At 38.4% G+C, this 12577-nt stretch overlaps 2 long non-coding RNA genes across 3 annotated transcripts; both read left to right on the plus strand.

Moving 5' to 3' along the window:
* The first annotated feature begins 2450 nt into the window (after nt 1-2450).
* LOC131313244 (uncharacterized) lies at nt 2451-3117 on the plus strand. Its single transcript, XR_009196140.1, has 2 exons — nt 2451-2574; nt 2755-3117. It is a non-coding gene; the product is annotated as an uncharacterized LOC131313244 (long non-coding RNA).
* Nucleotides 3118-10180: 7063 nt separating this feature from the next.
* Nucleotides 10181-10960, plus strand: LOC131313245 (uncharacterized). 2 transcript variants are annotated; one of them, XR_009196142.1, is made up of 4 exons: nt 10181-10312; nt 10442-10561; nt 10657-10725; nt 10876-10960. It is a non-coding gene; the product is annotated as an uncharacterized LOC131313245 (long non-coding RNA). The 2 variants fall into 2 exon arrangements; XR_009196141.1 differs by lacking the exon at nt 10181-10312 and having other exon boundaries at nt 10426-10561.
* Nucleotides 10961-12577: the final 1617 nt, after the last annotated feature.

The following is a 12577-nucleotide window of genomic DNA, read 5'->3' on the forward strand; positions in this document are numbered from 1 at the left end:
AGCTTTGCTAAATGGTTTTTCTCTATTTTTGATTTTTTGGTTTGTGCTTCTTGAAATCAGTTCTCACATTGCTATGAGCTATCCTAATTAGCACTTTTAATTTGCTTTAATCCTGTTTGCATGTTTCGGTAGTGGTTTTTCTTTGTCATAAATTAGAGCCATCGTCACTCCATCTCATCATTTCAACTCTTCACATTCTTGGTTGTTTGTTAAGGAAGGTTATTATTAATAGTTTAGATACTTATATAGACATGGTTAAAGTAAAAAATCTGTGTATATGTGGTTCATACCAAATGATTGCTAGAATTGTGCGATTCATCATTGGGGATGAGCTTCAACTTTCAACCAATTCGATCTGAATCTTGCTGTTGAATCAGAAATTAAAAAAATCTTGCAATGGATTTTGTGATTCACTACGATTCATGCGATCCGCTATGATTCAATTTTGGTTCAATGGTTTGTTCAAACAATGCATGAAATGATAAGGAAAACAAGAAATCAATTAGTTACATTGATTTTTATCCTACTAATGCATATGTAACATCGAGTGTAGTTAAAGTGATTAGTGATGAGCATATGTACATGGATAGACAGATATAAAACTATGTGTTATAATTTTATAACCAAATTAATGAATTTTACGATTCATAATTCACTTTTTCATCAAAGCAATGGACCAGTCAATTTGTGATTTGACACCAATGTGCGCAATTATGATTGTATGCACGCAATTTAGTGAAATGTAACTTTGAGACTTTCATTTTCATGGTTCAGGTATGTGAGAACATCTTATTTCAGCTTGCGAGATACAAGAGGACAATAGATGTGACTCATTGCAGCATCACCTTGAATTGCTTTCTATGAGTATGAAGCATAGTATTATTATTTTGATATTTTCTCATGAAAGCTCAAGAGTCTTTTACTGTTATTTATGAGCCGTTTCTGAAATTATGTCTTTTGTGCCTATTATGGCTTATTTACTAGGGAGGTGATCTTATAGAAATTGGTGAAAGAGGGGTTAATATTAGTGGAGGTCAAAAGCAGCCATATCCATGGTAAGATATTCATGGTAAGAGCTGGATTCTCCAATTCAGATGTTTATATATTTGATGATCCTTTAAGTGCTCTAGATGCTCATGTAGGTCGACAGGTAATTATTTTAGATATAAATCCTGTGGTAATTAATTGGATAGTTTGATATACATTGTGGGGCCCATTCCTAATAGCTTGACGTTTGGGCAATTTGTGACCATGATATCATACCCTTGGTTTCTAGTAGGTCTTGGGTTCAAGTCTCTATGTTTGCATCATGTTTCTCCCTTTCACATTTTGTTTCGCACTATGTATGAATGTATCCGTCTACACGAGCAAGATGAGGTTGCGCATGAGGGATGGTGTTGGACATCTTGGCAAACATTGTGTGGGTCATTTGCTAACAACTTAAGTTTTGGGATAACTGTTGACCCAATTGTAATGACATCGGTATTAGATATCATTGTCACATCTAGTTTTGCTACTAGTTGGATCACCGGTGTATAATCAAGCAACGTAAATTCTACTCTCTTTACTGCATTGTCCAGTCAATATCCTACCTATATAAAAAGAGCTAGTGCTTCGTTTACCAATTTTTCAATTTTGAACCAATTTCCCCTTTGATTGCTGGCTGTGCGTGTTGCTGGTTCTGTCCATTACGGTAATTTCACTCCCACCCACGTGTGTAATAAAGAGAAAAAATTTGGGTTCCCCTAGCACTTCTGGACTATTCTCTTCTAGAACACTCTATAGCCAAGGACACCCCCTCACCTAAAAAACGTGTGATCCGTGCATCCCAGCCCTGTTGTAGAAGGGGACAGAAATTACAATCGGAGAGAGAGAAGAAAACTACGACGACGATGATGAAGTTACTAATAACAATTGGAAAGAGAGAGAGAAGGAGAAGAAGAAGACGACGACGACGACAATGTAGTTACTAATATTTCTTAGGGATAGATTCCGACGATGCATTATCTCTGTCGGTGAATCCGAAGGTTTCTATGCATTATCTCTATCGATCTCTTATGATGTTTCAAAAGTTTTGCTTTGATTGTATGAAAGTTTTCTCAAACTTATAAAGTTTTATGATTGGTTGTCTCTGTTTGCTTCATCTTCGTTTTTTTGTTCTTCGATTGCTTCTTCGTTTTCTGCTTTTGTCTCTTCATCTTTTAGGTTTAGAATAATGTTTGTTCCTCATTTGACCAAAATAGGGATAAGTTCTACATGTTTTACTTTTATCTTTAACCAAGCAACGCAAAAATAAAACAAGAAAAGGAAGTATCAATTTGATTTGTTACTTTTACAAACTAACAGAGCCAAAATTTGTAGAATCCTTCATTTTCCCTATGGATTCTTGCGTTTTCCTCGCTGCGGTTTTTGTTTGCTCTCTTTATGTTATATAAGCTTTGTAGGCAACATTATTTGGTTATATCTAATTATCTTGTGGTATTGCAGACAAGTGCTAGTGCTTAAAAAGACGACTTGGGTTTCATCTGCTCCTTTTGATCCCTTTGGGGTCGCCCAAATGTTTTGGCGTCCAAGGTACTTGTCTCTCTCTCTCTCCCTCATATTGTGATTCTGTTGCCTTTTCTTTTGTGTGTGTGAACATATTACAATTGCTATACAGTTGTTAAAAAGCTTTGATAATTTGATGCTGAAATATGCTATGGCCTCACCTGATCTTTCACTTTATCCTTCCTGCCTCTCATGATAATGATGGAGAGTTGATGTTTATCTTGGAATCACTGAGATGGCGGGTGTCGTGCTCAAAGAGGTTATTGGGGTTGCCGCGATGATGCCTCCATATGGTGTTCGACATGGATTTGCTGCCGGCAATTCTGGAAGCAGGTACTAATTGAGGGTTTATGTGGATGTATCCTGCAACTTATCATCTTTTCTACTTTGGTTGTAGTGGTTTGGTTTCAGGTACAATCCACCAAATCCCCATCTTTATATTTGTGTAATCGATCTCGACTTTAATTTTTGTTTATTTTCTTACATTGATACTCTGTCATGTTTGGATGTGGAACGAAGATGGAGGTTCGTTTTGAGTTCTGGATACAATATCTCGTGCTTCCATTTTTCCCCAAATTGCTTTTTTATTTTTATTTTTTAAAGTCTATTTGATGTTATGTTTGTCATTTTGTTTTGGATACATTCTTAAAAAGGCTATCACGAAAATCCTTTTAGCAATCACATTCTCCTGAATTTTGAGGTAAGTTGTCTTGGATTATCTTCTCATTTTCTTGTCAATTTTTGTTCCTTCTTTTGTTGGAGTGTGGGCTCTGAAACAGCAACCAAAACTAGGACCAATTCTTACACTACTATAAGGTCCCATCTTTTAGCCTTCTGATCTCATCCCACAAAGCAACACAAATCTCGGTTGAAATCTGCTCTAGAAATCAATCACTACAACTTGGAGTTTAAGGATATACCATGAAAACCTTGAATTCCACTAGCATTGTTAAGAAAACTGACACCCATTATTAACCACACATGCTCCTAATGCATCCATGTGTATAACCCAAAACAATGGTTTTGTGCTAAAAACTTTGGGGATATGTGAGTGTAAAGTACATTATCTTCCAGTCTTCTAGAAAATCGGAATTAATCGGCGATTAATCTGAAGCAAACCAAATCAAGGATAGATTTCATAAGAGTGATAAATCCTTCAAAAGGGAATACAAGGAGGAAAAGCTCTTAAATATCTATTATCAATATATTAAAAACTAACTAATGAGCGCACAAGACACCTATTTATAGACTCAAAATCCTACACACTAAAGACACTAAAATGACAACAATACTTCTAAATCCTACTGCATCATACACCTCCTCTAAAGAAAACAACTTGTCCTCAAGTTGGACAAAATGACTCAAGACAACTAAATCAAGGAAAACATAGAACTTTAGAAGTATTTATTATGCAGCTCCGAAGTAGGCATGCGGCTGCATTTCTGGATCCATGCCACGATCATGCAATAACCCATCTTCAATACGAGTTTCTATTTGTGTACATCCATCGCGTCCTTGCTTATGTGCCTAGAAATCACCCATTTGCCATGCCTCTTAAGGCTCAACACTTCCTCAACATAGGTGACTACACTTGGTTCCAAAACGTCACAAGAATCATCAACCTTCGCATAGAGAAAATTCAACGTCACCACATGTCCAAGATCATATCCCAGACTTTCTGGAGTGAACATCATTCCCAAAGGATTTTCAAGGTGTTCTAAATAGTCTCTCCCCTCTTTTAGTAACTTTGTAGCTAGATGAGGTACTAACGTAACACACACCTAAACATCTTGAGCCATAGACAATTCAAGAGGCATCTCATACAAGCAACTATCAAGCTTTGGCTCTATGAAATCTTCTAAAATGAGCGGGACATTAAAAACCTCTTCCGACTTTGGTAACACGCCAACTCTATTCTCTACTTGTGCTTGTAACACACCAACTCCATTATCTTCTTGTGCTTCCTCGCTTTCTTGTTTTACCATAGCGAAGCTTTCCTTAATCATGTTAAGGAATCTTCCCTCTTCAATGTGAACACTAAGCTCTTCTTCACACTTGTCATATATGGGAACACCATCTAAATCACTAGCCCCAAAGACGAGTTCATCCTCAACATCTTCACGTGAGAGTCTCTCACATTCAAAGATAGGAACATCATCATCATCACTATCATCATTTGCATACTCATCATACACGGGAATTCCTTCAAGATCATTTTCAAGTTCCTCATTTGGAAACTCATCAAAGACGGGAAGGTATTTGAAACCACCATCTTTAAAATCAACTCCAAGCTCTTCACGTGAGAGTTCATCAAAGATAGGAATATCATGTGAGAACTCATCACAATAACATTGCTCATCGTCCTTCTCAAATGCATTCGGGTTGAGGCTCATCTCTTCTTTCTCAAGCACATCCGGTTTGAGATTTTCATAGGACTTGGAATCACAGTAACCATCACTATTCTTGAATGAAACGGACAAACGTTGCAACTTTTTCTCTAAAGTAGCAACTTCTCTTTTCAATAACATTAGTTGCACCTTATCATACAAGGTAGCAACTTGTTCACTCAACTCTCTAATCTCATTCCTATTTTCATGTGAATTGCAATCATTTTCCCTTCGACATTGTGGAATAACCTGCAATTCTTCATCATTGTTCACCAAAAATCCTCTACCTCTGGCTTCCCCTCTTCCTCTACTTTTTTGAGCCATTTCAATAGTAAAATCAACCAACTCAATAGTAGACCTGGTCAACTCAGTCCCAAACAGACCAAGTTAACTTAGTACCCAGTCAACTCAAGACTTCATACCACCACAAATCACAAGCAAACAACAAATCCTCAATAAAATCGCAATAAATTGCCGCAAACAACAACAAACGAGACAAACCCAGCTAAAATCAAGCCTAAATTTCATATTCGAGTGCCAAAGAGTAGTTCAAAGGTCCTTACCGTTGTTTTTGAATGCTGAAAGAGGGTTAATCGACAAATTCCACTTGAATCTAAGGCTGTTCAACACTAATCAACAGTTTCGAAGTCAATCGAAGGCTGTTCGAACTGTAATCGAGTGATTCGAACACCGTAGGAGCACTACGCAGGTATGGGTCTCAGTTTTGAGCTCCGAAATGGCTGAATCGAGTGCGAAATCACCTGTTTGATGTTTGAAACAGACAGATCTGGTTCCAAATCACCGTTTTGAGCTCAAAATCACTGTAGCAATGCTCAAATTCATTGTAGCAGGCTTGATTGAGTGCAAAAATGCTCGAAAATCTAAAAACGAGTGTAGATTTGGTCAAAAATAGAGATTCGAATGCGTGAACAGTGCCAAAATGAAGATTCGAACACTGGGTCATGCATGAACAGTGCTGAAAATGGTCGTACAGTGCTTGAAATCACTGTAGCAAGCTCGAAATGCTTTGAAATGGGTTTTGATGTCTGAAAACAGTAAGTATCAGCTCCGAAATAGTGGATTGGAGAGTTTTGAGGGTTGAAATCGAAGTTTAAAGGGTTGGGTTGAGCAGATCTGGAGATTTGGAATGAAATGGTGTCTCCGGCGAGGTTTTCCGGCAAGATTTTCCAGCGAGGCTCTGGTTTCCAGCGAGATGAACGATGGGGATCGAGCCTAGAAGCTCTGATACCAAATGATGCAAACCAAGCCAAGGACAGATTTCGTAAGAGTGATAAATCTCTTAAAAGGGAATACAAGGTGCAAAAGCTCTAAAATATCTATTATCAATATATCAAAAATTAACTAATGAGGGCACAAGATATCTATTTATAGACTCAAAACCCTACACACACTAAAGACACTAAAATGACAACAATACCCCTAAATCCTACTGCATCATAATCGCTGGTGGGGCCTATCCGACTAGATCCGACTAATTGCTATGTAGTGATTAATAGCTGATTATTGATTGCTATGCACCGATTAATCGCCGATTATTAGGCCTCGAAGCTTGAGGGGTGGCCGATTGCCTGCCTAGCCACTTTTAGAACATTTTAATCTTTGTGTATTCAACTATTCCTCCTCCACATGAAAACTAACGGGCATGAAGATGTTTTAGTTATATTGTTGGGTTTGTTGATTTCAATATATTACTATATCATTTTTTTGTTTGCATATCCTTTGTCGTTTTTACACAATTTAAACAATATCTATAATTGTTGTATTTAGAAAATAAACCAGAGAGAGAGAGGGAGAGAAAGAGATGCAAGACTTGGGGACAGATTTGACAAGGTGATCCGCGGAGCGTCGAACTAGATGCATATGTACGTATGAAGGATCCTTCGAAGTCTGTACAATTTGTTCACAAACTTCTTCCTTAGGTCAATCTCCCTCTCTCTAAATCATCTTAGCAAATGGGCTTAAAAGATTGGATGGATTTGGCAATTGCACCTGACACCTAATTAGAACTCATTCTTCTGCAATGCTGCATTCATCAGCTCTTCCTTGAGGGCCGTTTGTACAAAAATGAGCATCTTATTAGATTATATATATCTAGAGAGACCATATAACTGATATTCAATTGAATCCTTTCTACCCAAATGAAATACACATTAGATATTCGGGCATATACAAATCCTATGGGTTCGTATTATTTGACGTAAACTGTAGGTATATGTCAAATGTTCTGTCCACTAATCTTTTTTCAGTTATATATATATATAGTCCGGTTCCTATTAGGGCGCCTTGACTGGAGCTTAGGTCTGGTCCACCATTCAGCTGTTGGATCGTGTTTTCAATGGTCCAGATCTTAATGAAACTTTTTTGGGGAAAAGTTAATTGTGAGGACGCCTTGATATAAGCTTAGGTTCGGACTTTTGATCACAGCCGTTGGATTGTGTTTTCATGGTTCGGATTTGTGGAAGGTTTGACTGGTAACAATTAACTTTTCCTTCCCTAGAAAAGTTTTATTAAAATCTGGACCATGGAAAACACGATCCAACGGTTGAGTGGTGGTCCAAACCTAAACTCCGGTCAGGGTGCCCTGATAGGAACCGGACCGTGTGTGTGTGTGTGTGTGTATATATATATATATGTGTATATATAACGAATGTATAAATTTTAGTTTGAATAAATTTTAAATCTCGTTAGAGTTTTAAATGAATTTGGGAATAACTGATACCTTAAAATTGTAGTAACATGAAACATAAATTCACGTGAATGTTAATGGTGCTATGGTTGGAACCTCTAAATTCCAAGGTGCAAAGCATAATTTTTATATAGAAACATAAAATGTTTCATGTGAATGACACATGCTCCACCAAAAAATTAGGGCTACGGTTTCTTCATTCTTCTTTTCGCCGCGGTAGTGCAGCAACAGTAGGCTCTCTCTCTCTCTCTCTCTCTCTCTCTCTCTCTCTCTCTCTCTCTCTACGTAGATAAGCAAGGGCGAAATGGTCGTTAAGCACTCCTGCACACCCCCGCTTCACCAACGACAGGGGTAATCCACCTGCGGGTGGATTACTAATCCGGCTCGAGCCAAATTTGGGGGCAAATCCAGGTAGGGGTTTTTGCAGCCAAACACTGGAGATGAGGAGGAGGGGGAGATGAAATCAGGGCGCTTGGCATATCCGGCCGCCAAATAGGCCATAAGTTTAAAAAAGCCACTGGTGCTAGAGACCACCCCACTTGATTAATATTCTCCGACTAAAATTGTGTTTGGGAATTATATGATCCCTTTGATCAAGTTGTGTAAATTCGTAATGACATGATTTGAGTTCGACTCAAAATGGCGTTTGTTTAGGATTGTCCAACAATGATAAGAAAAAGGATGGCCCATTTCACTCCTGAAGTTTGGAGGAGTTATGTTGTAGTTGGTTTTGATCCAAGTGGTAAATGGGTTAAAAGGAAGAAGTTAGTTGGTGTGGACTCTCCCCTTTGCTTTGTTGTAGGTTTGTGGTCTGTTTACATATACGATCGATCATTTTGTAGCGGATTTATTGCACTGTTTTGGGTTCTTGCTCACAACACTTTTTCTTTCGCGTTCCATCCTTTTGTGCAAGATGTTTATGGGTTTTTGCTCTGTTGTTGGATTGAAAAAAGTAACTAACTCTTCCCTTCGCTTTGTTGTAGGTTTGTGATCTATTTACATACATGGTCAATAGTTTCATAGTTGATTTATTGCACTGTTTTGGGTACTTTTAAACACATTTTTTTAGTTGTTCGGGTTCATACGAAATTAGGCTTGTGGGTAGAAGCTCTTGGATTGTAATTATGAATACAGTAGATTGGAGCTATTCGTTTAGATTACATTATTTTAGTGACTAGTTAAAGATCTGTTGGTGGAATCAAGTTTAATACCAATATATGTATATAACAGTCCTCTTTTTATGAGGGATCCCTTACTTAGCTTAAGTGCGGACCTCATAGATCCCGATCAAATTTTGATGATCTGAAGCGCTCAATATGATCAAAACGTGACCCCGCAAGAAATCAGAAAAAAATATGATCGGGAAGTGCTTATTTTGAGCACTTTTTTATTGAACCGTTCAATGAAAAATTCTCGAATGAAGCTCTTCTTGGTCATATTTTTTGCTGATTTCTCGTTGAGACCCTTCAAATCACGTTCTAGTCTCTTTTTTCTTGCATCTAACAATTTCTGGGCGTGGGCCAGAGAAACTGTTCATGCATTGTGGATGTTAATTACAGATTACTTTAAAGGGTTTTCTTACTTTTCGAAAATTTGCCCCAAATTCCCTTTGTATTGTGTTTCTTTGTCCCTTAGCTAGGGGGTATTTTGGTAAAATTTGTTGGGGATTTGGGTGGTGGGAAACATAGGTCTCTGCACAGCGACTTCTCCTTGTTATCTCTTGTACACTCCTTTTTCTCTCTTCAACCGGTGCAACTTTGTTCCAATCAGGATCTTGGACCTCCATTTCGTCGGAATTTCGGACCTCCCAAGTATATGAAATTGATTCTAGGTCGTTTGCTTTCTTTTTGTTGATCCAGGTATATGAAATTGAATCTAGGTTGTTGGCTTTCTTTTTGTTGATTTTGATTAAAGGAGAAATGGAGTTTCTTTTTAGTATGTTTTTGGGTGTTTCAATTTTTAGTTCATCGTGATTTGATGTAAATTTCTCGTGTTAGTTTTAGAATGCTGTTTGTACCAAGGGATTTAGTTTATGGGTTTCAACGTCTTCTTTAGATGAATCCTCACATGCATCGTACTCTACTCTGTATCTCGTTTCTTTTTCTGTTCATGTGGATCTGTGATTGGAATTTGTATCTCATTTCTTTCGTTTTTTTTATTATTATTTACATGCAAGTCTATGTAGGAAAGTGTGGGCTCTCGTTGATGGTTCATTTTTTGATTGGGCTGGAGTTCTTGGGAATATGGGTCAATTACTTAGACTTGCCTGTAATTTATCCTTGGAATTATCTTGTTCCTTTGTTGGATGGAATTTTTTGAGTTGCTGCAATTATGCATGTAGGAAATATTGATTTTGTGAAAGGGAAGTAAATGGACTCGTCTATGCCAAAGATGAAAAATCTTGGTTCCATCTAAGAACTGTTGCAGAGTTGTTATCACCTTATTTATGCATCCACATACATGAAAAGAGTATCTTCAGAACTCTATTTAAAATTTGAATTCCTAAGTGAAAGTCTTGTTCAGGTGTGCTCCGAAGGCCTTAAAGGGTTCCCTTTGCAATCACGTAATTGCAGCTCGCAATGAAACCATCACGATATAGCGGGGATCCAGGAGCAGCAGCGATGAATAGAGATGCGTTGGGGAAAGTTGTTTACTCAAAGCTGTTTGACTTGTAAGCTTCACTGCCAAGTTTGGAGAGTTTTGGTTCATGCTTGTTGGACATTGACCTTGCACACGGTTTGTGTAAAATAGTTAATCTGGTTTTTGGTTTCCCTCCTGAATTGCCTTCTTGTTTCTACAGGCTTGTGGACAAGATTAATTCTTCACTTCGTCAAGATCGGGGGAGGTACGTAGAAGAGATTAAGGAAGGCACTTGGAGCTATTAAAAATAGCACCACAATCAATTTGGCAAAAGTAAATAGTGAGTACAAGGTATGGATTTTTGGGATTCCTGTAATGGTTTATGGAGTGATGTATGATTTTTGATCTTTTATTGAGTGGCTTTTTGAATTCTAGGAGGTGGATATTGCAATTGCTTGGACCACAAATTATGTTGAGCGCCCAACAAAGAAAAGCACGTAAAAGGTGAGTATTCTCTGGAGATGTTGATAGCTTGTTCTTTTGATTGGCATGCTCCTTAATTGTTCACCGTTGTTTAACTTTTGCAAATTTTTTAATCCACCCCTAAAAGACTAAATGAATCCGGATGGATGCATTTTACTTTTCCCTTTGCAGCTGTTTCAGCTTCAAGGCCTCAAGCTGATGGTGCCTATTGCATTCATGCTTTGGCTAGACAATTGTCAAAGACACAACTTGGCGGTATGTGTTCAAAGCCTAATTTTCCTTTTTCGGCTATGGTGACCACTATTTGCAAGGGTCAAGGAGTGTTAGTTCCGGAAAGGCTTTTTCCTAGAACCTCTGGTCCTATTACGGGTGGCTTATTGGAGAAGAGCAAGTCGTTATCCCAGCCACCTCTCCCTGACACTTTTGGTTTCCATATGCCTATCGCTCGGACTCAATCCGGGAGGATTGAGTAATATATGGGAATTATGGCTACTCAGCTCCAGTCAGTGCTGACAAAACAGAAAAAGCTTGAGACTTAGATGCGTCGTACAAGGAGAGACGTCTTAGCTATAAAGAGAGCAATGTTGTGGGTAGCAGCTAAATGTGCGAGAGAGGGTGATGTGTATGTTCCCACCGAGGCCGATATAAGAGAATCCACTCCAGAGGAACTGGAGAGAGAGCACAGGGTTGAAACTAGTGGCAGTGGTGAGTTAAGTACTCGAAAGCGAGGCAAGGAACATGTGGAAGAAGAGGATGAAGATGATGAGGAGTATGAGGATGACGATTATAGTCGGTGGTTTAGTTTTTGGGAATCGCTCTACTTGGTCAAGGTGCTTGGTGGTTGACAGCCCACCTATCCTATATTGTTTTCCGTTTTAGTAGTTGAATTCGTAAATAATAGTTTTAGGAAGTTTTTGTTGGGGCCGGCATGTGGCCTTTTGACTTGGTAGTTTAGTGTCGGTGGCGGCCAAAGGTAGATAAACCAAGCTAGTATATGGCCGCCGCCCATTTTGCTAACCGTTCTTTTGTTAAACCAAGGTCATTACAAGTTTAAAAGTCCTTAGTTGACCTTTACTACGTTTTGATTCCTTTTTTATTCAATGATTGAATGTTGGCATTCTTAGTTTATGGCATATTTCTTTTCAGTAAATTCTTGGCTGTATAGTTCAGTTTTCTTTCTAATGGTGCTCTCCACTTATATTTGGCTTGGCATTTTTGTTCACGGCGTCTATTTCCGAGCACCTTTTTGTGGGATATGTTTACTTTTGCATTAAAGGTTGTTGGAAGTGTCGTATCCACCTTTTTTATTTTGGATACACCTGTTGGATGCTTGTTAATTATTTGCTTAGCATTTAGTTGCTCATCTAATTTCCTGCTGCGAGTTGTTGTGAGATAAACGATTTGTTTTTGAGCTCTTGCATGTTAGATATATTGAAGCATGTGCTGTAGTTGTTTTGCCGGAAGGATTGCTAAGTTTTTCTATAAGTATTTTGTATATTGTTGCTAGGAGCTAGCAACGTTTAAGTTGGGGGTGTGATAAGCACCAAAGATTGTATAATCTTGGTGCTTAAAGTCCTTTAATTTGTAACGTTTGATTCCCTAATATATTAGTTTTATTTCATTTTGCAAGTAAGGTTGCGTTTTGATAGTTTCAGGTAATACGTGGAACTACGGCGGTTTTTGTCGCCAAGGATTGTTTTTGGAAACATCCAAGCACCCAAGGTTGTGAGGCGTTCCCCCACCAAGTCCCGTCGGGTGATTATTTGAGTGGCGAGAGGGCGTCGGGTCGTCATCGGGCTGTTCAATCCAAGGGAAGGCCAAAATCAAAGTTCTGCCAACCTTGAACCGGTACTTGGGGTTGCCCAGTACCGGT

This window comes from Rhododendron vialii, chromosome 13a (genome assembly GCF_030253575.1).
Source record: "Rhododendron vialii isolate Sample 1 chromosome 13a, ASM3025357v1".
In the NCBI taxonomy this organism is placed as follows: Eukaryota; Viridiplantae; Streptophyta; class Magnoliopsida; order Ericales; family Ericaceae; genus Rhododendron; species Rhododendron vialii.